At 42.8% G+C, this 26,166-nt stretch overlaps 1 long non-coding RNA gene across 1 annotated transcript in view; it reads right to left on the bottom strand.

Moving 5' to 3' along the window:
* Window positions 1–26,166, bottom strand: part of LOC135279606 (uncharacterized) — a 72,214-nt gene that overhangs the window by 14,179 nt on the left and 31,869 nt on the right. Inside the window, exons 3-5 of the long non-coding RNA XR_010346834.1 lie at window positions 22,910–22,972; window positions 11,349–11,457; window positions 7,373–7,519 (exon numbers count right to left, since the gene is read on the bottom strand). This is a non-coding gene — a long non-coding RNA (uncharacterized LOC135279606). The remainder of the gene's footprint in view (window positions 1–7,372; window positions 7,520–11,348; window positions 11,458–22,909; window positions 22,973–26,166) is intronic.

The following is a 26,166-nucleotide window of genomic DNA, read 5'->3' as shown; positions in this document are numbered from 1 at the left end:
TTTCTGTGATGGTTTTCAAATATTTTACATTGCCTGAATTGGTATATATTGAACTAGATAATAAACGTTCATCCCACTGCAGTCAGCAGCAAAAACCTTTCTTTTTTTGAGAGTTATTCTTTATTAATTGGGTCTCTTGATCCTGGCCCTGTTAATTGTTAACAGCAAAGGGATCGAGAGACCTGGGACTGTGTCTGATCTGAGTTACAGCTACTGAATGTGCTCTGAATATTTCATTATAAGACTTAATTTTGCACCATGAGACAAGTTGAAATTGCTATTATTTTTCCTTACCTGCACTCCCCATTTAATGTTTAATGCTCCTCTCTCTCCTTTCTCAAAAAAAAGCCTCAAATTGCCTCCAACTTTGTTTTGAAACTTCTCCTATTTCACAAAATTTAGAATGGATTTCTACTATGCGTTCTGTGTACTTCAAGAGGTGTTTTTCTGGTTTTCTGCTTTTGTTTTTCAAGTGCCTCCCTAGCAGGATTTGTTTTAATTAAAAATATAGTTTTATTAACACGTAATTCCATTGGCTGACTATAGAGCTACCCTTAATTAACTTTTATCCAAGTTCAACGTGTGCAAGCAAACTTCCCATGGCTCTCAACACAAACTGGAATATTTGTTTTTCCCCATACAGAACTTGGGAATTACTTTGGTGAATCATTACGTGGTTTTAAGCAGAAAAAAATATGATCTGTGTATTTTACAGTTTTTCACAAACCTCCTAAGTATCTGCTATTCCAAAGTTCTGTACAAGTCAGAGCTGGCTGCAAACAGAAACACTGGCAAACAGCAGAGGATGTGGAGTTGCAAACACAAATTTCTCAAATTCTGGAATTGGCTCCCATTAATTGAAATACATTTTTCATTACTTTGCTATTTCCAACTTGTTGATCATGCTTGTATTTTTCTGAGTCACTCATAATAGTGATGCTCTTCCTTTGAAGGATAAAAGTTGGTCTTTTTTTATAAATTTGTTTGCCTCAGGTTTGAAATCTTATAGAAGACATCAAATATTCCACCACTTGACAATAAAATCCGAAGTGGCAGTTTGGAATATTTATTCTAAAATAATCAAAGGAATTCTTTGATGCATACTTCAATAATTATTTAGTACATTTTACTCCTATAAATATGTTTCTTTGCCTTACAGACAAAATGAAAAACTCTTAAAAGATATTTCAAATGAATAATTCAAACAATGACTGACAGTATAATTGTTTATATTTTTTCCAGGTTGGCACATTCACTTTCTTCCTTCAATTTATAAATCAAGTTATCATACTCTGTGATATTTATAATGTTTGAATAAATAAAAGAAAAATTATAAAGATGTCTCTTTTTTTTTTTTTTTTTTTTTTTTTACTCACAGTGAATCTGCTCCCATTATTCTCCCATTATTTTAGTTCTTTAGTTGAGCGCTCTTGGTACTACTTCTATCCCACCTTTTAGCTGGTGGGATTTTAGCTCTTCTAAGAAAATGCATAAGCACTGGCAATTAAATTGCCTTTTCAATTTTGTACAGCTTATTAAAAATTGTTTTACTATTCAGGAAGATTAGTGTCTTCCATAGAAACAGGAAAATACCTAAGTAGGAGTCCCTTGATTAAACCTGTGATATTTTGAACCATCCCATTTTCTGAAGGAGCTCTGAAAGAGACAGAAGTCAATTGAAGTGAGAATGTAAGAAAAGGAAATAAAACCAACAAGAATGAAAATACTAAGATGGAATTGGCAAAACTTCCATATGTGTGGAAGAATCTTTGGGGAATGAACCTAAGGAGCAAAACTGTCTTATTTTCTTTAAATCTTAATTAAATCATGTAAAACAGGAGAAAAATAAGAGGTAAAAAAAACAGAGAGAGGTGGAAAAACTCACTATCAATAAAACTCACTATCACTAAAAGTCTGTTTGGGGCAAAACAAAAAGCTATGGGCAGCCATAAGAACCAAGCAAAGAGCAGTGGCAAAGGAGCAGGCAGGGAATGGGATCAACACATGGAAATGTGGGCAGCAAGGATTTTGAATTTCTGAGCTGGGCAGCAGCAGCAGCTCACACCAGCAGAAAATATGGAGAGAGGCACTTTGATGTTGGCAAAGGCACCTTTCCTTTTGCCCCAGTTTGTGTACTCGTGGCTGCAGGAGCTCCGTGAGGACCAGGGGGCAATGCCTGTGCTAGGGATGCAGCACAGGGCCCCCCCAGGCTCTGCTCACACAGCCCAGGACAGCAGGGATTCACTCTGACACCCCTAGGGTCCCAGCTGCCCCCAGCACCTCCCAGCTCTGGGGAGCAGGGCAGGGGGCTGGGGGATGGAGGAGCAGGGCAGGGGGATGGAGCAGGGCAGGGGGATGGAGCAGGCAAGGGGATGGAGCAGGCAGGGGAGATGGAGCAGGCAGGGAGATGGAGCAGGCAGGGGGGATGGAGCAGGGCAGGGAGATGGAGCAGGGCAGGGGGGATGGAGCAGGCAGGGAGATGGAGCAGGCAGGGGGGATGGAGCAGGGCAGGGGGATGGAGCAGGCAGGGGGATGGAGCAGGGGAGGGGGGATGGAGCAGAGGAGGGGGATGGAGCAGGCAGGGAGATGGAGCAGGCAGGGGGGATGGAGCAGGGCAGGGGGATGGAGCAGGCAGGGGGATGGAGCAGGGGAGGGGGGATGGAGCAGAGGAGGGGGATGGAGCAGGCAGGGGGATGGAGCAGGGGAGGGGGGATGGAGCAGAGGAGGGGGATGGAGCAGGCAGGGAGATGGAGCAGGCAGGGGGGATGGAGCAGGGCAGGGGGATGGAGCAGGCAGGGGGATGGAGCAGGGGAGGGGGGATGGAGCAGAGGAGGGGGATGGAGCAGGCAGGGAGATGGAGCAGGCAGGGGGGATGGAGCAGGGCAGGGGGATGGAGCAGGGGAGGGGGGATGGAGCAGGCAGGGGGATGGAGCAGGCAGGGGGATGGAGCAGGGGAGGGGGGATGGAGCAGAGGAGGGGGATGGAGCAGGGCAGGGGGGATGGAGCAGGCAGGGGGATGGAGCAGGCAGGGGGATGGAGCAGGGGAGGGGGGATGGAGCAGAGGAGGGGGATGGAGCAGGGCAGGGGGGATGGAGCAGGCAGGGAGATGGAGCAGGCAGGGGGATGGAGGAGGGGAGGGGGGATGGAGCAGAGGAGGGGGATGGAGCAGGGCAGGGGGGATGGAGCAGGCAGGGGGATGGAGCAGGCAGGGGGATGGAGCAGGCAGGGGGATGGAGCAGGGCAGGCACCAGCACAGGGCTGGAAATGGAGTAACTCTCATTATTCACAAATAAAAGTACAACTCCAACGTGACCACTGCAGCCTCTGGGTGGAAATGTGAATTAGATCAATTCCTGGAGAGTGCTGATGAGTTAACTCAGCTGCCACCACAGTGTCACTTGCCTATAAGAATTAACAATTATTTCTGAAGGTACTTCTAAACAAAAGCCTCATCTTGGGAAAATGGATGCTAAGAAACATTTAACTCATTCACTGTTGGGAGACCAAGGCACACACTGGGACTCTGAGGAAGTTAAATGAGTAATTGAATTTCAGCAAATCAATTATGATTAAATCACGATGAATTTTTAAAGAAAGAGAGAAAAAAAAAAGGCACTACCAAAAAAATTCTCCTGGGATGAATACCACCTTCCTCGTTTCCAGCCAGACAGTTATGTTTTAAAATATTTTGCTCAGAATTCAAACATCTGCTTTACTGTGTGTTTGTTTTGCAGGTTTTGTGGCAGAGGGGCTGGCAAGGGATGAGGTCTGCTGTTTAAAATGCTGTGCTGCCTCTATCTTCTCTGCTTTCAAATTTTTACCTTATTTAACTGATTGAGAAAGATATTTTTTAAATTGCTATGTCTCACTGCAATGCCAAATAAAATTAAGGATGTGCTTAAGGACTTAATGGCATGAAAGGAACAGTCATTCTTCTATTTTCTTCTTTGTTTACTCGAGACTTGCACTGGGGTCAGTTCATTGCTTTAAAAAAAAATCATAGAAAACTTTGCTAATTCAATTAAGGACCTGAAAGCACACAATAAAGCAAAACATCATCCACAAAATCCATGACTTTTCTCTTTTCATGGCAGCAGCACTCCAAGGTGAATGAACACAAAAGGTGGCTGTCCTTCATGGGACCACTGCATTCCAGGGAAAAGCCTTCCAGGCTGGCAGGGACTCAGAGAAAACAGGAGCAGGGCCAGGAGGTTCCTTAAATTGACCTCTAATTTCTGACACAGGGCAGGGAGAAGTCACAGCAAATCCAAACCAGGGGGATTTATCTGTTGGTAGCAAAGCAAGGTAAACTTTTCCTAGGATTAACAAAGTCCCTGTTGCTCAGCTGGGAGAGCAGTCCTTCTCTGAGGAGCCAAGAGCTCCTGAGCACTGAGGTGTTGTGCTGCTCTCAGAAGTGATGCTCTGTAGCATTGATTCTGCCAACACTGCTCCTAATCCTGACATTTCCTGACATTTTCTATTTTGTAAAATAAAAAGAGTTTCAAATTTTTAGCTTTGACCTTGACATAATGAACTGATGGATCACAGCAAGGAAATTGAGAGAGTCTGAGCATATTTGTTCCAATCTTTGCTTCTGCTGCTATCAAAACTGCAGATTAAATTATAGGGGTTTTTTTATCAGAGAAACTATACCTGGAAAATTGATGTTCTTCCTGCGATGGGGGGAAGCAATACAAATATAATACAAATATTCCATCTAATACTGGGATAGAAATCCCAATTACATTTTAATTCAGGAGGAGTTTTCAGAAGAAAACACATTTCGACACAAACAATGGGATACATTTTTTTTCAGCTTGCCCAATTTAACTATTTGCCCATAAGCTAAACACATGTGAATATCCAATCTAAAATCCAGAGATTTTGCTTTGGTGACATGAAAAATGTAAGATGTTGTGCTCACCCATGGACAGGCAAGAGCTTGGTACGTTTAACTATTAGAACTTCTCTCCTACTAAGAATCTGAAATAAAATATTGAGAAATTAAATAAGTACATTACTAATGGTCTGCTCTGTGTGATTCAGGGGCCAATCAAGTCAAAAGACAAAATTTCCCTTCTTGCCTTATTCTCTCTCTTCCTACCAAACACACATCATAAAAAGAGCAATGAAACAAAAACTTGAGATGAAATCACAGGTGTGACACAGACACTCTTGTTTCTGCCTTCCTTGAGTTAAAACAAATGTCACTGTTTGTGTTGTCAGATCAGCTGTGATCAACTCCTCTGACAGCATCACTTCATACCACAAAATCAACTGATTCTGTTGGATAAGTCTCTTTGTACAATCCCAACAGCAAAAGGCATAAGGATTGAGACTGGGGCAAAAAGGAGTCTTAATTTGCGTGAGCAAAAGAGCTCATTTGTCATAACATTGCTACATACTCTTTTTTCTGTCTTGCCTCCCTCATTCTTCTTTGAGGATCACCTCAGAAAGGCTTTATATACCGAAATTGAAATCTTTATTATTTTTAACCTATCTCATAGTGCCTTCACACATCAGAGTGAGGAGAGCATCACAGCCAACACCCACACAGGGCAGAGACACCTCGGTCATTCATGCTTAAACAGATGTGTGTAGCCCTGGCTGTGGGTGGGTCTGCATCCCTGCTCATGGCAGGAAGAGCTCTGAGGAGCTGACAGCATCATTTATTCTTTCCACAAACCACAAGGATGGCCAATGAAGAACCTTCAGCTTGTGGGATCTGCAGCATGGTCTGCACAGGAACAGGCCATGAGCCACATTGCACAGAGTGACTCCAAAAGGGCTTTGAAGGGAGGTGGTTGGATTTATAGCTCAGCTTTTAAAAGGCCTTCCCAAGTCAGTGTGCCCCTGAATAGCTCTTTCCAGTGGGTTCCTGCAAGGAAGAAAAAGGGAATGCCAAAGGGAAAAAAGAGCTGAATGATAGTGGTTAAAGTGGGGAAGGGCAGGAGCTGAGCAACAGGCAGGAGAGGAAAAAGTAGAGAGCACAGAGTAAAAGGTGGGAAGGAGCCAGGAGAAGTGGACTTTAGCAGAAGTGGGGGACTAGTGAGGATGTACCTGAAAATCAGAGAATCATGGAACGGTTTGGGCTGGAAGGGACCCACCCACTTCCACCCCCTGCCATGGCAGGGACACCTCCCACCATCCCAGGTGCTCCCAGCCCCAGTGTCCAGCCTGGCCTTGGGCACTGCCAGGGATCCAGGGGCAGCCACAGCTGCTCTGGGCACACTGTGCCAGGGCCTGCCCACCCTCACAGGGAACAATTCCTAATTCCCAAGATCCCATCCAGCCCTGCCCTCTGGCACTGGGAGCCATTCCCTGTGTCCTGTCCCTCCAGCCCGTGGCAATTGTCTCTCTCCATCTTTCCTGCAGCTCCTTCAGGCCCTGCAGGGCCACACTGAGCTCAGCCCAAAGCTTCTCCTCTCCAGGATGAACAATGAGGTGGTTAAAAATATTTATAGCTTCTTTCTGTCATTTTAGACATTTCAAATTCTTCCATGGGTTTCTCCCACCTCAAAAATGTAATTGGAAGGAATAAATCCTGGCTTGATAAACAGAGACTTTCTCTCTTTTCTTCTATGTAAGACTACTCATCTTCAAACCATTTTGGAAGGGTTGACATTTGCAGATCCTGCACACACCAACAGCAATGCCTGTGACTGCCCCAGCGGAGGCCAGGCCTGCTCTGTCCATCCCTGTGACCTGTCCCTGGGGCACGGTGACAGCAGGGCCCTTCCTTCAGCACAAATCCTGGCACACGGAGCTGGAGGGTGGCACAGGGTCTGAACTGATAAAAGAGGGATCATCACTAACCCCCTCCAGGGATGTGTGCCCAAAAATGACCAGAACCTTCTGCCAACTAATCAGGCCTGGCTTATCTGTGAGTTCCTCTCATGGAGAAATCTTGTAGAATTGAAATGCTGAACCAAGACAAGGAGCTCAGAGCCATCTGTCCACTCTGCCACCTCTTCAGACAGGCCCAAGGACAAGTTTGCAGGAGGCTGACAGTGCTGGTTTCAACGTTGCTTATCTCCAGCACGATCCATATTGGCAGGTTAAACTTCAATCTGCTGTTTTGTCTTCCAAAGAGGGACAAGCGCTTTAAATAAATCTTCTCCTCCTGCACTCAGGGCTAGCAGTTAATTTTCTCTAAATTCAGTGAAGCATCTATCCTGATTTAACAGACATCTGGGAGAGACAGGAGCAACAACATTGGTTGTGAAAGCTTCAGGCCAGCTGCAGAGCACCTCATAGCAAATGTCCTGGGTCAGTAGTTTAAGCTACACTCAGAACAAAGATAGATTTTTCCATGTTGCAGCCCAGCTTCTTTATGTCTTAGTAAAATCTCGCTGGAGTCAAAGAAAATTACCTGGACTGGGCCTTTTGCTTGTCAAAGGCAGCTTCTTTCCCACACTTTACAAGCCTCATATTTCTTTCCGACTGCTCGATGGTGACCAGTGAAATCTGAGGAGGAGCATTCCAAACAGATCTGTCTACCTGCACCTCACCAATCAGCCTGGAAGAGAAAACAGGTATTTAGAGTCATCACATTCCATTTGTGAGAACACACCATCCAGTGCAGTGGAAAGCCCCTGAGAACTATTTCCCTTTAAAATATTTCCCAAGAAAAATCCGACATCCCGCAAAGGCAAAGCACAGCTACGTCAGGAGCACGAGGCAAAAACCACTTGGTGCTCTAAACAGCCACGTCAGTGGGGAAAGGCTGTCTGCTTATTTTTATTTTCCCTCTACAATTGCAACTGTCATGTAAACTCTTTAATAAAGAGATCAGAGCTAGTCACTAAAGTGCTAGTCAGAAATGCCAGGCACTGCAGAAATCAGCATTTTAATTTGAGTTTTGAACAGAATGAAGCCTTAACATAGCTCTCAAGCTATTTAAATATGGGAGAAATTAGCTGAATGAATGAAAGAAAATAACACAGCTGGCAACTATTTAAAAAGAGCAGACTGACTTTTGTAAGCTCAAACAGGGCTGTGGAGAAATAACTTCTTATAAACCATGCAAAATCAGACGTTGTACAAATATATATCTCAATTTATCTCTCCAGATCAAGACTTTGACAATAATTAATCATAATGAAAGTTTCTCCAAGAAAACTCAAAAATACTGAAGTCTGAAAGATCCTGCAAATATTTGGTTAAGATATATATATATATATATATATATATATATATATATGTGTGTGTGTGTGTGTGTGTGTGTGTGTGTAAATGTGTGTTTATATACATAAGGTTGAAACTAATCTACTGCAAAGTTTTTTTAGAAGTATCTCTTCTTTCTGTACATTATTTATCTTCACTGAATTATTCTGTAGCATCTGGGAAGACTAATTTAGGCAAAGAAAATTTCCAGCTAAAACCAACACCCAAGTTTTTTTCCATTTTTTTGAACTCCAGTAACACAACAGCTACTCAGAGATTACACACAAACTGCTCCACCCTCTTCGTGGGCTGGCTCCCATCAGCTGTCCAACACATAGCTCCAAGTTCTTGAGGAGTTTATTTTGCTATCAGAACGTTACAAAATGTGAAGTTTTTCCCTCTGCAAACAGAAGCCTGGAGTGGGACAGGAGCATCAGGGGAACCTGAGCTCCTCAGCATCCTGCAGAGTGACAGAAGTGTTCCTTGCACAGAGGATCCCAGCTTTGTCCTGCAGAATTCAGCTGACAGAAATGCTGCAGCTCATTTTAAAGAGAGAGAGAATAAATACAAAAGAGGCATAATAACTCAGGAGCTGTGCAGATAAAAAGCTTCCAGGCATTCAGGTGCTAATAAAACTGGAAGACCAGTGGAAGTTGTGTATCTGTCCCCACTTCCCACTGCCTGTACTGTTTCCCACTACTGTCAAAAATATGGATAACCCAGCCCTTCTTGTTCTAATAATACACAGAATAGAGCTCTTTCCTTCATGTTTTCACAACTTGTACGGGTCTGCTTATTTTATGTCAGTTTCTTTTGCAAGCCAAATCATTTCTTTTCATAGCACACCCTGCAGGGCTTCACTTGGGATTTTTTGATTTAAAAAACCTGATTTTTTAAGCACGATGGGTTTGCAAAAGTGTTTCAATTTCTTTGATTTTCCACTTATACCTTTGCTAGCGTTTCCCCACAAAAATCCTTCAGTGGTAAACACCTCCAAGATGAGGAGGGAGGAGAAACCAGACTGCTGACATTGTTTCTGCTGCCATCCCAAGACAGAAACACAACCCTAATTCCCCTTCCTGGCACAGGATCTGGCTGGTGCATTGTCCAGGAAGCAAACCAGGATCACATTTGCTGCCTGTCAGCCAAGGAGTGCATTCTGCTGTGGCTGGGGGCCATAGGAACTCACCTTGAAGATTGTAATTCATCACTTCTTTAACAAAGCAGAGGAGCCTGTGCCGCAACTGGGTCTGTCCAGCCTTCCATAATGAGGAGCTTTCAACGTGTTCCTGCTTTTATTCAAACCTGGGCATGTTTTCCTTCCACCTCAAATGATTTCTCCTTGCCAGTGCCTTTGAAACCCATTCAGCAGGTGGAATGTTCCAGGATATCACAGCTTTAAAAGCCCAGGCTCCTCTTTGAGGCTCTCGTTCCTACAGGATTGTGTCTAATCATTTCCAGTACCACTGAACAACTTAATAAGCTGCAAAAACTTGATAAGACAATGTAATTGCCAGCTTTTATGTATATTGTTAAAATAGCTACGTTCCTCATAGAGGTTGTGCGGGATATAAGTGTTAGCAGGAGCAACTAAAGTGAAACAATTGAAGCAGATTGGAGAATTACAGCATGCAAAAACTGTAAAAAATTCCAAACAAATTTTCCTTATTCCTTGTCTCACATAAACAATAATTTTAGGTACTGGAACAAATTACTCAAAACCAGAAAATCACTATGAGCAATAAAGATAATATTTACCCATACTACAGGAAAAAGAGGTATAAAGACCCTTGTATCAGTTCAGGTAATTGAAGATGCTGGAATGAATGAACTTTCTCTCACACATTTCAGCTATTCAAGTCAGTGGAATAATACAGTCATTTCCTTATTCCAAATACTGATGTTCAGCACATCAGCAGGTAGAAGGTGCAGTCTTTATTGTAAATTATTTCCATCCCCTCACCCAAGACCAGGCTCCTCCTGTTGTGTGGAAGCTCCAGGGTTCCCCTCTGTGCCCTGGTCCTGCCTGCAGCAGGCTGGACAGAAACTCAGTATTTCCAGTATATCTGATACAGCCTCAAACAAAAGGCATGCTCACACTCTCTCCTCTGTTTTATTCCAGTAATTCCATCTCAGTAACTCCAGGGCTTACTCATAAACACCCTTTGGAAGTTGCTTCCCTTTCTCATCCAAAGCCAAAAAAGCTCAGCTCCCTTGAATACTAACACAACTGGGGAAACACAAATAGGATCACAGAGGAGTGGCTTTCCTCTAACCTTGACTGCTATCAGTAAAGCATATTTTCTTCTCTCTATCACATTTTAATGTATGCTTTGCACCAACACTGTCAGCAGTAATATAGGTTTGCTGTTCTATTATGCATCACATTAAAAAGACAGCAAGGTTTTTGCAGGGCAACCAAAGGGTAAAATAAAAGGATTTGTAGGAAAGTGGTTTGGAAAACACTAAATTAATCTTGCACTCCAATCAATCTGCAGCTGAAAAGATACTTGACTCCATCTGTCAGCAGAGTGAGACAGGTATCTGATCAACTCCATGGAAATCCTTTTATAAACTCAAGCTCTGATGAATGCTGTAACCTTACTTGAAGGAATGGCACTGCCTTGTACTCACATGCATGGTAATGGAAGTGAAATGTGAAGTCTGAATATCTGATCAAGGCATTTCTCTGTTTCATAAAAGAGATCTCTCCATTAAGTATTTAAGCAAACAGCACTGTTCTATCAAAGGATGAGACTTCTAAAATAATGATTTTGAAATTTCCCCATGATAGAAAATGTCTACGTTACATAACCAGACAAATTCTGAATATCTTCTCAGTGCAATATATCTGAATAATAAGAAAAAATAATTAAACTAGGAGGACATTTCCAAGCAGTATTCTTGCAGATTCTTTGCAATACAAATTCATGCTGGTATGATAATCAACATAACATTTTATGCATTTAAGTGCAGCAAAATCAAAGGAAGTGGAATTACTTTATAATTCTATCTTTGCCCACTTGAAAGTCCAGGTCAATGTTAAATTTTTCTAGGACATTTGATAATCAGATCCTTCATTACCTTGTTCCTCCAATGCTCCATTACAGACAGCAATAGGGTAACCTGATACATTAAGGGTGTTAAACGCATTTCAATCACATCCAGAAGTTACAAAATACCTGCTTCCTGAAAATCAAAGTGCAGCTGGGATCTCAAAACTGCAGCCAAAGTCGGGGCTCGCCTCTGTCCATGTTTGCTTTTACTCTCCAGTTCAGATGCTGGTGAAATCTGTTAAGGAGAATCATGAAGAGATGTTCATGAGGAGGCCCCAGGATGAGCAGAGGGATGGAGCAGCTCTGCTGGGAGCAAAGGCTGGCACAGCTGGGATTGTTCACCTGGACAGGAGAAGCTTTGGGCTGAGCTCAGTGTGGCCTTGCAGGGCCTGAAGGAGCTGCAGGAAAGATGGAGAGAGACAATTGCCAGGGGCTGGAGGGACAGGACACAGGGAATGGCTCCCAATGCCAGAGGGAAGGGATGGATGGGATCTTGGGAATGAGGAATTGTTCCCTGTGAGGGTGGGCAGGCCCTGGCACAGGGTGCCCAGAGCAGCTGTGGCTGCCCCTGGATCCCTGGCGGTGCCCAAGGCCAGGTTGGACACTGGGGCTTGGAGCAGCCTGGGATGGTGGGAGGTGTCCCTGCCATGGCAGGGGTGGCGCTGGATGGGATTTAAGGTCCCTTCCAGCCCAAACCAGTCTGGGGTTCTGTGAAAAGCAGCAGAGGAGCTGCAAGGCCCATTGAATCCCCAGATGGAGCTCCCAGCCCACGCTGTGCTCGGTGGCCCTGCAGTGACTGCGGCACTGAATCCTGAGCACTTCTATTTCTATTTCTATTTCTATTTCTATTTCCTCCTGGCTCAGGGTGGTCCCTCCTGTAGCCAGGCTCCAAGGTGGGACAGTGCAACAACAGGAGCTTCTCCATTTATCCCTTTGTGTGATGACATTTAGGAGGGGAAATGTGGCCCTGAGCTCCACGGGAGGGTGTGAGGCTCCCAAGGCAGCTGCTCTGCCACACTGCCCCTGCAGAAGGACAGAGCCTCAGCAGCCACTGCTGAACACACCTCCTCAAGGAGCTTGTCCCCCCTACTCCACCCCAGCCCACACGTGCCCAAATCCAGCCAAGCAGACATCCCCTTCACACCTGACAGCGCTGCCTTTGGCTGGAAGCTGATCAAAAACTGCACACAAGCAGAAAGCAGTGGGAGAAAAGCAGGAGGAAAGAAAAATGGTGTTAGGAGAGAGTTTAATATAGAGGCTGAGGACACTTTTTCCCCCACTAAGAACAAGGATTTACTATTCCACATTAAACACATATGCTAAAAAATAAAATTCATGTGGGAATGAAACCTCACAGAGCTAAGGCCCCTTGGTGCAAAATCATCACTGACTCCAGGGCAAGGGTTAGCCTCAGTTATGTCCAACAATACTGTTAAAAACCTGGCAGGAATAATGTTTTGTCAGATGCCCATTCCTCTGTGTTATTCTATACTGGAAATGGGGTGAAGAGGGTGTTCTAGGGAAATTTCACCTTCATTCAACATTAGGAGGGCCTGCATGCTCTGAGACACACAAGAGCGCAAGCACCTGCTGTGCTTTTCCTGAAAACTTCTCATTTGCCACATGGAAAAAGGAGACAGACAGAGGGAGGGGAGGTGTTGAGTCCAGGCGTGGGTAGCTGCATCACTGACATTTAGCAACAGTAGACTGATTTTCAGTGCTGAAAGGGAGCCAGGAAGGCTGAGAAGAAAGTTTGCAGTATCTGAGAAATACTGCAAAGACAGAAACTAAAATAAAGAAGAGAAACACAGCAATTGCTATTTAAATGACAAGCAGATACTGAGGCTGGAGCTGGGTGTCTGTGGGAACTTCTTCCGTTCCCAGCAGATGAGTGCAATTCACGGGCAGGGCCAAGTGCTCTGTACTTTTGTGGATATCTGTAGACCAGACTCCAAGTTTATGTGCTGACTTGGACTAAGTGACCCCACCTGGATTTACCCCATCCAAGGGTGTACCCTTAGTCCATTATTACAGAGATAGAAGACATATGTCACAGTGTTAGAGGCAAGTCCATGTATAAAGGTAAAATGAATAAATAAATCCAATTTCAGAGCAGTTTCTGATCTCAGAAGGGTATTTCAGCCGGGTGATGGTGATGGCAAGCAATGATAGTGCATGTCAGCAAACTCAACAGATACGTCTGGGACTACAAACAACAATACTATCATTTAAGTTCCCCCATTCCAATCTGGAAATGTCTATTCATGTGTCAGCAGGTGCTCTGGGACACAATGACATAGGAAAGGCCTGTCTGTCTGTGAACATGTGACACAAAATAAGGCCGCATCTGCAGGAGCAACTTTTCAGTTTCAGAACCAAAATTTCTATTCCTAGTGCAGAAGAGTTCTGCTTAGTACAAGCAGCCACCCTGTTGTACGCCAGCAGCTGTTAAAAATCCACCACCTTCATTGATTATTGGAGCATAATTTACAAAGTTCTCTAAATTATGCCTCAAGAATTTTAATAAATGTAATCTGGATACAGCCCAAAGCGGTGGCACTTCCCTTGGCTGACTTACAGTGATCATGGCTCACTGGGGGGGCACTGCACCTGGCACACCAGTAAAGTTCCTGAAAAATCTCAGAACAGGAAATCCTGACCAAATCTGAGATTTTCCCCAGCCATGTTTTCCTTGGGTGTAAGGAAGCTGCAGGATAAAAACTGGCAAGGGAGGAGAACACTGATTTCAATCTAGCTGATGAGAAAACATAAACACATCTGATTGTGGACATTAAAACAGTCACAGGGGGTTGCACTGAATAATAAAAAAAAAAGGGACACAAATAAATTCTTGAATAATTTAGAGAAAAGCACATATAGAATATGATACAGCTCTACTGCCTACAGCCTATGGGTTCTCTCCTCCACCAAATAAATGCTGGGCTCTTTCTTGTTGAATTGTGGCCACTGCCACCAGAACTCTGCATTCATATTCTCACCAGAAAGGCAAAACTGCTCTAACAGAGAGCTTGCAGCAAAATAACTCTTATCTGCAAAAGAGAATATTATTGTGGGCTCCAGCAAGAAAGTAGATGCAAGAATGTTGAAGAAAGAACAGAAAACCACTGCAAGAAGATAAATTATTTGCAAATAATTCCATCCAGGAGCACAACTCCCTCCTCTCCCCTCTCCCGCCCCCCCCCCTTTCTTTAAGCCACATTCTTTTAAGTCACATTTTTTGATTTCAGAAAAGAAACAAAGAGGTGCTGAAAGATAAATAATAATCTCAAAACTACACAATGCATTTAGCAAAAGGGGAGAGAGAGGAATATCAGCAATGTACAAATAACAGACTCATCTCAGCTGTACTTACTGGCATTAGTTATTCTTTAAAAAATGTACAATTGCTCTTTTTTCATAAGCACTTCTCATTAATCCAAGCTGTATCTGGGGAGTCTGGTGTGTGTGTGCCAACTTTCACAGAAGTGAGACGTGGTTATTAGGCTTTTAAGTGAAATATGTGAAATTCAGAAGATGGTCAAGATCATTTGTGCATTGTAATTGAATGACTACTGGAAAAAAGAAAAAGATATTTTTATCACATCTTAAGAGAGCCTCTGGATTAAATACTAATTAATGTGCCATCAAAGCTTGCTGTTAATCATCTGCATGTCAGCATACATTTTGAGTGACATGTAAATTATGAAGTATGGTGGGATTATGTCCAGTCTTGCAAATTTCCTCTTTGCAAAAGTCACAGTAAACATTATGTGTCCACTGGAGGTGTCATTAGTCCCATGTTCCCTCTCTGGATTACAGACTGGCTCAGGCTATGGAGAGCACGCTTGCACCACCTCAGAAAATGCAATTGCAAGTTTTACAGCTGACCTTTGGAGATCCAGGCTCCAGCCACCAAGCCCATTAACAATTGTCTCGTTAGGTTTATGTGCAGCTGGTGATGTTCTCCACAGCTGGGACTAAACGGAGTGCAGAAAACGCTGAGAAATCCATCACCAGTGCTTTGGCCAAGACCCAAGCTCTCAGAATAGTCCAGGAGAGACAGGAAGTTACAATCCTGCTGGGAGACGCACGAGTTGAATCTCAGTCTTAGCTCTATCTGAAAAATGTCCGTCAGCTGAAGAGAGGGAGTGAAGAACGATGTCTGAGTGGGGGGATGAAACAATTACAGGGAATAATTGATGCAGTATCTGTAACAGTATCACAAATAGTTACTGTGGGTTTAGATTTTAAAAAGTAATAGAAAATCAATTCAGTGAATAAGCAAACCATTTTGTTGATGAATAATTGGGACAAGGAAGGAGAGAATTAGTTTTTAGGCTTCCTCATGTTTGAACAGTCTATTAGTATTTGACAAAAATTATAATTGAAGTGTCAGCTCCATCACATAATGTAAACTAAGGCAGGACACTGGATAAGGGGATGGAATTGTTAGAGTGTTACAAAGCCTTCCAGAGACTCAGTGTGTATCAAATATATCACATATAGCACAGGCACAGCCATTAAAGCAGGACTCCAACAGGAGAGGCAAAGAGGAACTTCACAGAAAAAATCCACGTCTGTCACAGAACAGAAGAAATAAAATAATTTCTGCCAAGACAGATAGATTCCAGTGGCCTCAACATTTGCCTGAAATCTAAAGCAATATCATGGAAAAACCTTGAGGGATGACTAAAAACCTTGGAAGAAATCTTGGTGGTTTTTTTAGCACAATGAAAAGGGAAAAAATGACACATTAGTTCTAACTTATGATTTTGGTCTCTCAGATCTTGAGCTTGGCCACTAACCTCAAACCAACAACTGACCTTAGGGCCTAGCCAAGCCCAATGAAAGGGGAAAGAGAAATGTCTTGAGAAGACAAAAAACCCCCAAACTTCCCAAGCATCCACATATGCTGTGGGAACTCAGTACATCACTCCGGATGTCCAGAGCTACCGAGACAACCCTTGGGGGGCTCGGAGGCCCTGGAATGTTGCCAAAAGTACCTGGTGGCTTGACTTTGATCCTTTTAAAGAAATGACACCTGAATGTGAGGAAATGAGAGAATTTCAGGTCTGAATGGTGAGGGGATGTTATTCACTTGCTAGAACTTAAGTTAGAATGCACTGTACAGGGGGGTTTTATGTGTTGTACAGGGGGGTCTGGAATTCTGTGCATGGATCAGGAGTCCTAAGATGGAGGGATTTGGGCGTGCCCTGTCCTTCTTCTTTCTTCTCCTTGGCATCCATGTTCAGGATGATGTTGGCATGTGTGGATTGGTTCATAGAGAAAGTACACTTGCCAACAAGGGCAGAAAGTATTGGGAATTAAAGGTAAATATCTAACACTTAGTTTTCACTATAAAAGAGACAACCGCCCCGTGGGTGGGAGAGAGTGCCTTTGGCTGTCTTGCTGATCAGACCTCGGCTGGACAGACAGAAAAACTTTGTAGATAAGAAATAATAAACTCAACTGAAGACCTAAAAGCAAGAGTCCAGACTCCTTCTTCGAGAGCGCGGCCTACCCAGAACCACTTTTTCCCGTGCTGGGGCAGAGACAATTGACAGCCGACCCCGGCAATATGCAAGACACAGTTCTCATGCATCATTGCAACTGTCCATGTGTAAAACTTCCCCCCAGGATGGAGCAAAAATATCAGGTCTGGAGGCAAGCTTGGTGTGTGCAGCATCTTTTTCCATCCTTACCTATCTGCTCTAATCTCTACTCAACCCTCTGAGACCAACCACTCTGGGTTTGTGTGGAGGTTCTGTGCAGCAGACTCACCTCATTCCCTCTCTTTTGGCTCCACCATCCCCGCTCAGCAGAAAGAAGCCATTGTCCTTATTCATAGGTGGGAGGGTGAGATTGTTACCAAGGAAACAGACTCAATTTGACAGAGATTTGGAAACCCAGACCCAGCTAGAGATGGGAAATCTGAGTATCCTCCCCCGAAAACATTTGAAAACTAGATGCAATCTGGCAGCAACTAAAACCCAGTTAACTCTTAACTCCCTTCCCTTTGTGAATCCATCTTTCATTTTCTTTATCTACTTTTTAATAACTCCCTTCTTTGGCTACATGGGTTTGAAGAAACTAGCAATGAATCCTCCTGAGAGACAGTATTCAAAAGGGACACAGAGATATATTTTTGGATTTAGAACCATTACTTCTCATATTCAGGTGAGGAAAGTCCCACCTGTGCCCCCAGCTAGACACGTGGTATTCCTACTTTAAATGAAATTCAATCAGCAGGACCAGGACCAGAAGTTCTCCTGGGGCTGGAGCCCAGCACAGTACAAAGATGCCATTGATTACTTGGAGAGGGGCTGTAACAATGATTAAAAGCCCCAGGATAGATCCTGAGCTGGTGTAAAACCACGGCAGCCCCATTGATTTACTCCGAGCCAGAGGAGAACTAATCGAATTTACACAGGCTGAGAATGTGAGGCCATCACTTCTGAGGAAGTGGGGAGTGGAAAATGATACTGCACAGAGGGGATAGATCAGAGCAATGTAAATAAAATAACAAAGCAAGAATAGGGAGGAACTGCTAGAGGTGAAAAGTCCAGGAGTAATGGCTGCAAGCTAGACAGGAGAAGATCCACTGCACAGAGTTAAGGTGCATTTTAAAGGATGGACTTAGGAGAGAATTTTTTTTTCCCCCCAAAGAATGGTTTGGGTTTTTTCTAGACAGGTTTTGCATTTCGTTTATGAGCTTTACTGGCAGGAAGAGAATTTTAAGAGGGTGAACTCTCAACAGCTGGAGAGGACTGAAAACCATAGATGTTTTTTGAAATAAATGTTTCAGTAGAAGCTTGGGCACAGCAGATTGCACTTCAGCAGGATGAAGCCTGTTCCAGTCTGGAGCCCAGCAAGTGAATCACACAGAAATTACACACTTGGCCCTATTCCTGAGTGTCAGAGCAATTCCTGCCCTGCTCCTCCTCCCAGTGCTGTGTGTGACATTCACAGACGGGTCACTGCTTCTGCCTAACACTTTCTGCACAACAGAGATTTTTTTTTTTTTTTTTTTTTTTTTTGACTGAACTGAAAAGCTGCAAGGAATTTGGTTTCTGTTGGACCCAAAAGGCTCTTTTCCTCCTCCTGAAACCATTTAAAATGTCTAGTGGTTCTACAGAATGTCTTCCATGAGATATCAACAGGAGGCTTCCAGGGTATGACCCAAACTAAATATCCAGAGAACTGCTTCCATTTTATCACAAACTAATGAGCATTTTCCTCTTATTTCACCATGTTTTCTGACAAGCCTATAATTTGAGGCTGGAACCTGAGCTATAATTTGATACATCAACTGTAAATTTTCTTGGTTTTCCCTATGCCAGCCAGTTAATGCTATTTACAGTGCTGTCATTGTCTGGCATTGATGTACAGTAATATAATACCAAGTCAGGTACTCTGACACATTTTAAATTAAAATTGTCCTTTCTCATACCAAGTTCCACCACCATTAATTAGTCACATATTGTTCCTGAAATTTAATTGTTTAAAGCCATGATGCTAATTCAGAGATTTACAGGTGGAGATTGCCAGCTGGCGAGCCATAGATGAGAAATGACACTGACCTTCAAACGTGTGTCTGCCTCAACCCTCTGAGAGATCACCTTGTCCAGCTGGAAAAACAAAACCCAGCTCTTGACTGGCAGCGTACAGAGATCTCGGGAGCTGGTCTAATTCAGACACATTTAGGAAAAGATCAAATGAACTTTTTGTACGTCACAATTCCGACTCCAAATTACAAAATAAGAGTTCTTTGGTTGATTCCCAAATTTAAGATAGGATGATTTAGGACTATTTATCTCCACAGGCTGTGGCATCACTTCTTTCCTAGACAAACTGAACGTTCTTCCAGGGTCCACGCTCTCCACAGGTGGAAAAAGATCCTTGCTGGCTGAGACAACATTACTGACACTCTGCCATGGCATGACAGGCAGCCAAAGTTCCCAAACTGGAGGAGGATTCTTGTCTCAAATCAGATGCTGGCAATTCAAGTTTCAAAAACTGGAGAGACTCTGCGGTACAGACTTACCAGAAAGCCATGAAAACTAAAATTTCTTACTTAATTTTGTGATTCGGAGACAGAACATTTATGACTATTTGATTCTAGTTTTGTGATAGCAACAAGATTGTGCCCTCGATTGCAGGATCAAGTAAGAAATTATTTGTATTCAAGAGGCAGCTTCTAGAATTTATCCACATTCTGGAGCCAACAACCTGCTCTCAGATTTCCATTATGTCCCAGTAAACATTTGGTCTTAAAAAAAATTACTAATCTTTTGTTTAAATACTCGTTATTATATTATATATCAGGTTGGAAGTTTAACATTCTTGATACAGAGAGATGGAATTAGAAACATCTTGAGAAGAGTATTCTTGTTATCAATCATGTCATCTTGAACATGTTTAGAAGCTGCTGGCACCAGGAATTGATATTTTATTCAAAAAAATGTATTTAAAGAAAATGACAGCACTTTTCAATTCAGCTTTTCTAAAACAGAAATCTTTCAAGTATTCCAAGCCATGTGGATTTCAACATTCCAGTGATTAAGACTATTTTCAATTATACATGCTTTCCCCATTATTTTTTCATAGCTTTAGGGTAGATTTTCAACACTCTGCATGAAGAATTAGACACACAAATCACTCACAACTATTAATGGGAATTGCACAGATGGTGGAAGAACTGGTACAGAACAAGAAAAACCAACTCAAACCATCAAAAACTTGAGAAAAGCCTGCTGTGAACTTTGCAGGCTGGGTGGATCTGCCATTCCTCTTTCTAATCTTGCCAAGCTGCAAACTTCCAACAGGCAGCCCCGGAAGTGGAACTGGCAAACAGCCACCAGAAAACCAGAGAACTCTCACCAGAGAACTTCCCCAGTTTCTGAGAGCAATCTTTTGGTCTGGATAAACAGAGCTGGATGGCCCTGGCTGATCTTCTCGTGCTGCAGCCTTGGGTGTGCAGTGCAGAGCTCTCCACCTGGGAGAAGAGACATTTTGATGTACCCATGTTTCTCTGTGGCTATTTGAAGAGACTAAAGGACTACAAATGAACTGGGAGAAAATGTAGAACATACTGGTCTGGTTTATCTGAGTGTTCTTTAGAAAAAGAGCTGTGATATTTGAACAATATTTGTATTTTCTTCTCTTAACCAAAGAAACCCTTAATGAAATTACAGGAACTCAGTTCCTGACACCCCCCTGTTGCCTCAGCAATCCACTTTCCTCCAAGAAATGATCTCTCTATTCTAATTTCATCAATATAACTTCAAAATTAACTTAATTGAAGCATTCATTAAACCAAACAGATCTCAGGCTAACATTTGTCAGACTTTAATTCTGTGAAGGGAGCTCCCATTTTCTTTAATGTCTTTATGACAGCTACAGACAGAGAGTTCCAGGAGTGGAAATCCTTGGGAAGATGGCACAAAGAATGGTTGAAAGCAATTCCAAAATCACTACTGCCATTTCCCCCACCTCTACTTCATATATTTTTATGGGTAAGAAATGGTGTTTGATTTTGCTGCACCCTTCATTACCTCATGACATTATAAATGGATTTAAGGAATGCCAAACATGTTTGAATTCAGAGCCAATGCAAGGAACATCCAGGCCAGAATTTACACACCAGGATATTCTGAATTACAACCCTACATTGTCAATGTGTCCCTCCCCACACAAACTCTTTACTGTGTGTGGAATATACAGTTTCAAAACACAGCTCAAATAATCTTGGTTTTGCCCTCAAGCACAAGTGTAGTTCAAAAACACTCAAGTTCGGGTTTGTGACCAAAATTATTCTCCTTTTTTATATTCTCAGCCAACAAAACACAAAGTCCAACTGTTCACTTTCAGATGGAGAAAAGTATTGTGATGTAGTGTTCATCATCCTGACAGAATTTCCTTGAATGGAATTTCAGCACAGTTTGGAACTATCCAGGAGAATAACAGCACAGCAATAAACTGTACAAAACCATACAAGTGTATGAAGTGCACTCTTGATGGAGATGTTGGACATGCTGAAGAGCTCCTGCCATGTTCTCTGCTCTGTGTCTCAGCACCCAACTGCAACCATAACATTGTTTTATCGATTGGTCATTTTTATGGCTCCATGGAAAAATAAAACTCTCTGCTGGCTTTTCAGATGTTTCTGGGTTGTAGTTTGGTACATAGACAAAGACTAAAATAGGTAATTGTTTTATATACAGAACACCATCATTTCTACAACCCAGGGACTTAAATTAAGTGAAATTCAGATTCTGGCTCAAGGGGAAGTTTCTGAATCAAATCCAGAACAGCAAAAGGATGAACAAATGGAAAGTGTACAGCTAGAAGCTATGAATCATATTTCATAAAATTGGGTGCATCTGTTTCCTGATTTACTTCTCTGAAGCTTTCTCTTCTCTTACTTGCAAGTTTGATTCTTCTGTGACCCCAAAAGAACAGCAATTAAAGGCAGTCAGAAGGGAGTGTGCTTTGCAGCACACCTTTATAGGCAAAAGGCATTTGGGAAATGTTCCCCTTCACCTCCCAAACCAATTGCTGGCACGCTGGGGTTCCCAGGTTCTGCTGGGAGAAAGCAAGAGTGCCCCTTTCTGATGAGGATTCCAGCTTCTTCTCCCACCTTGTTGTGGAAAACATGGATCTGGAAAGAGAGAAGGGAACAAGCAGCACACAGAGCCTCAGCAGCAGGCATAGCTGGAGGAAGGACTTGATCCAAATTTAGTTATTTTGGAGGTGACTCAGGGAAGAGACGAACAGTTTCTGACTTCACAGAATGAAATCTGTCTGCCAGCTATAAAAGGTATATTTAAGGCAGGTGTCACAAACAGCATCACTTGCCAAGGAGGAGAAGATTTAGTTTAGGCCATATGAAAATAGAAAAAAAAAAAAGACTCCAAACCAAACCTTAAAGCAGCCTGATTTCCTCTAAGGTGTTCCCAAATACCTGACCAGCGCTCACTTGGCAGCTTTTTTTTTGGCATATAAAGATATTTACAGGAGTCATAAATAATTTATGGCTGCAAGTATCAAAAACTCACTAATGTTAAGTGTTCACCTACCTTATAGAACTGTAAATGTTTACAAAAACTGGAAAGAAGACATCTGCTAAGCCTAACACTTTGGTAGTTGAGCAAAATGGTTTAAAAATTTATATTACTGGGATTTATAGCTGTGGTTTCTTGTATGATCTTTGCAGGGATGAGTTGTGTTCTTATTTGAGAATCAGGACTATTTATGTATTTCATGATATAAGGTCTACTGCAGAAGAAAATCTTGCTAACCACTGAAAAAGGATGTAGATAATAACCTAGCACATACATCTGCTCTTTCTCTTGACACTTCTTGGGATCAGAATGGCAAAGGAGGTGAGTAACTGCAGCATCCTCATCTTTGTAACTCCTCTGGAGCACAAGATATAATTACACTGCAAGTGAACTCTTATTGCATCATATAGGCTCAAAATGAACAGCAATCTATTTTTACTTAGGCGAAAAGAGACTGCATATCTCTGCATATCTCATCTGTTCAGCTGTGTTTTATGCCCAGCTGCTTTTTATGTCCGTGTGTCAGATAAAAAGATGCTGGAATCTTCCAAGGGCCTCTGAGAGCCCATTTTGTCCACCCTCCTGAAAAGAATGCTCCCAAAAGCTGTGCACTGACAGACTGACCTGCAGGGAGGAGGACACACTGCAGCTCTCAGGTCTGGGCAGGAGTTCCACACTGGCATCTCTCTGGGAAAAAAAAAAAAATTGGAATTATATCCATAGCTCATGCCTACATGTTTTCAAACACATGACTGAAGGTTAATTAAAAACAAGCTTAAAAGAAGATAAGCTGTGTGAGGAGGCACAGGCTGGTTTGAGCATCCTGCTGACCCCAAGCAAGGTGAGATAACAGCACCTTAGAAGGACACCTGAGCAGCCAGGAGAGCTGGAAATGAGTGCTGGGTGCTGGCACGGAGCTCTAAAACGTGGCAGAGGCCTCAGAGGGTGCAGATTGTCACCTTCTCACCATTTCCCTTTACTACCACACAGCTTTTCAACACAATTCCCACTGTCATACAGCATGCAGCACAAAAAGGTTCTTCCTATTATTGTAACATATTTTCAAATCAAATGTATAAGAAGGGATTTTAAAACTCCATTCAGATGCTAAATAAGCAGCCATGTTTTGAGAAGTTGAGGTTCCATTCAACAATGAAGTAAACAGGGCTTCCAACTCCTGTTCTCAGCTGAAGTTTTGAAATCTTCATTTGCATGTCTGAGCAGGAGCTAAAACTCATCCAGTCTGCAGTTATCCAAATATCCAAAATTCCAGGCCCAGCTGTAGCTGCCTGCTCACACACAACACGACTCAACATTAATCTCCCTTTTTTCTCTCCTCCCAGTTTCTGCCTTCTCTTCCACGACACTTTCCTCTACCAGATCAGCAGCAGTTGAGAATTAGCAGTGTTTTCTTTTCAGGGACACATTGATAGTAAACACAATTTTCCCTGACACTGGGAGCTCGGATGTGCCTGCTAGAACAGAGCCCTGGATGTGCTGGGTGATAATAACATACACAGGCCTCTGAAACATTGAGCATTTCAGTGAGTAATGCTGCAGATCTGCATTAGGAAGGAGATGCTCCTATTTTATCAGTTTGGGAGTTTTTTTTACATGCAAACTGCTCTAGAAACCCTCAGCAAAGGGGAGAAGAGGTTCTGAGTGGACAGGGGCAGAGGGAAGGAGGACAAGGGGTCAAAGCCACTGCCCCTCCCATTCCTGCCCCAACTGAGAATTTCTAATGTGAGCACTAAGTGCAGACACAACCTCCACAGGCTGCTGCCTTACTCAAACGCTCTCAGCCTTGGCAGAACAGACATAAAATAAAGATTTCACCCTAGGTTTTCTTTTCAATCCACATGGAAATTCACAGAGGTTGGAAAAAACACTTGTAAACACTGGGGGAACAATAGAGTCAGAGGTATCTCCTCCAACTGGCAAATCAAAAATGAGCCTTAAAATATTAAAAGTTGTTAAAAGTTTTTAAAAGGTACTACCTGTTAAAAGCTATCTATGTTTCTTTTTTTGTTTGTTTGTTTGTTGGTTTTTTTTGGGGGGGGGCGTTGTTGTTTTTTGTTTTTGAAGGGAAGAGAACACTGGCCAATTGCAGCAGGGCCATGAACACAATCAGGATGCACAGAACAGTGTTAATCACCACACAGGAACAAACCCAGGCTTAGTAACATTATTTACTATCAGGAGAATGAAATAGAAGAAATACTGTATTGTGCATATTAATGAAAAAAAATTCAGTAATTTCAGTTTTTCATCAATGAAAGCTGTCTTATAAAAAAAAAAAAAGAAGAAGAAGAAGAAATCAAGCAGATAAAGATTCCCAGCACGTCCCAAGTGTAAAAAGTCTCAGTAATGCACTACATAATTTTCATTTAGGTCTAAAGTAGCAGAACAGATGGGGTCCCAGTAGTCAAAAGTAAGCACATTATGATTATTGGCAGCTATTAAACTTCTGCTAATAAATGACATTATGAAGTAATATGTTGTGCCTAACATTGTAAAAGTTTGTGATGATAGTTTACAAGGAAAAAATATTGAAAAATTATAACATGAGGAACAGCAAAAAGGAAGAGAATGATGTAACATTTCAGCAAAAGAAATTCCAAGTATTTTTTAAAATTAGAGAGTTATCATTTATTCTTCCTTTAAAAAATACTCAGCATAAGCCAAAGGACACTTTTTAAAATATTTCAGCCAATTTGTATTGGAGTGTACCAAGTGCTTTGATATTTTAAAAACAAACCAGTTATCAGTCAGACAAACCCAGGCATTTAACTTGACTTTCTGTCTTGATTTACTGCCCCAGTCCTTTGCTGTCTCCTTTATTTAATATAAACTGCAGGTGTGTGACTCACAAACAGGTTCAAGCTGACCATGCCCGGTGATTCAGCTCTGCTCCTTTGGCCCTGGCCCTCATACTCAGCCCCAGAGCTGGTTGGAGAGAAGCAATTTTTTGAACCTGATTCAACTTCATCAAACATTAGAGCTTTTTCTTGCTTTCCTATAGCAGTTGTCTCAAATAAATATTTATGCTTTTTTTTTTCCTCAGAATAGCTGGGGGTCAGTGCTAATGGTTTAAGTGTTCATGCAATATTCTTATTACTATTTAGTTATTATTTTGGTTCTTCATCATTTAATGTGAAAGCTGGTTGGTTTTCACTATGGGTTTTGCAGATGCTTTGTGCTGTTCAGAAGAGCTTACATTGGCATGAAGCAAATCAAACAAGACCACACAGAGCTTGGAAAACCCATCACCTTTGCTGGTGCCAGCCCAGCTCTCCTCGTGCGCAGGGGTGCCAGGGCCTGGCCGTGTGTGTTATCCTCCAGAACCACCCATGGGCCAGCCCGAGCTCTGCCAGAGCTCCCAGCACAGGAACAGGATGGGGTATCCCATATTACACAGTCAAATCCTATGGGCAGCCTAAAGAGATGCAGCTGGGTTTTGATTTGAGGAGGAACCAACCCCTCTGGCAGGGTCCGGCTGCTCTTGGCCGAACACAAGCAGAACTGGAAGCAGCAGAGCCCCATTCCTGCAGGGAGTTTTGGGAACACAGGCACCAATGAGGGCTTGTGCAGGGCCTCCAAATGCTTAGGCCAGGGCACAGTCAGCTGAGCATATTCCTTCAGCAGAGCTCTGCTCACCAGGGTTCAGCAAAGCCGTGGCTGCTGCCAGCGCTCGTCAGTGCAGGACTCCTTAAGTGACTGCTGGAGTCAACAGAGGCACAGGCCAAGGGCAGGGGACCTTGCCTTCATTAAGACTCCCAGTCGATCTTAAAAGATACAGCAAAGGTTCTTCTGCAGCCCCATGGAGCCTCTGTTCAAACAGGTATTTAGTCACTGAATCGGGCTGTCAGCTGGAGACCCTT

The sequence above is a fragment of the Passer domesticus genome, chromosome 12 (assembly GCF_036417665.1).
Source record: "Passer domesticus isolate bPasDom1 chromosome 12, bPasDom1.hap1, whole genome shotgun sequence".
Classification (NCBI taxonomy): Eukaryota; Metazoa; Chordata; class Aves; order Passeriformes; family Passeridae; genus Passer; species Passer domesticus.
This window is presented reverse-complemented; position numbering and strand designations above follow the sequence as displayed.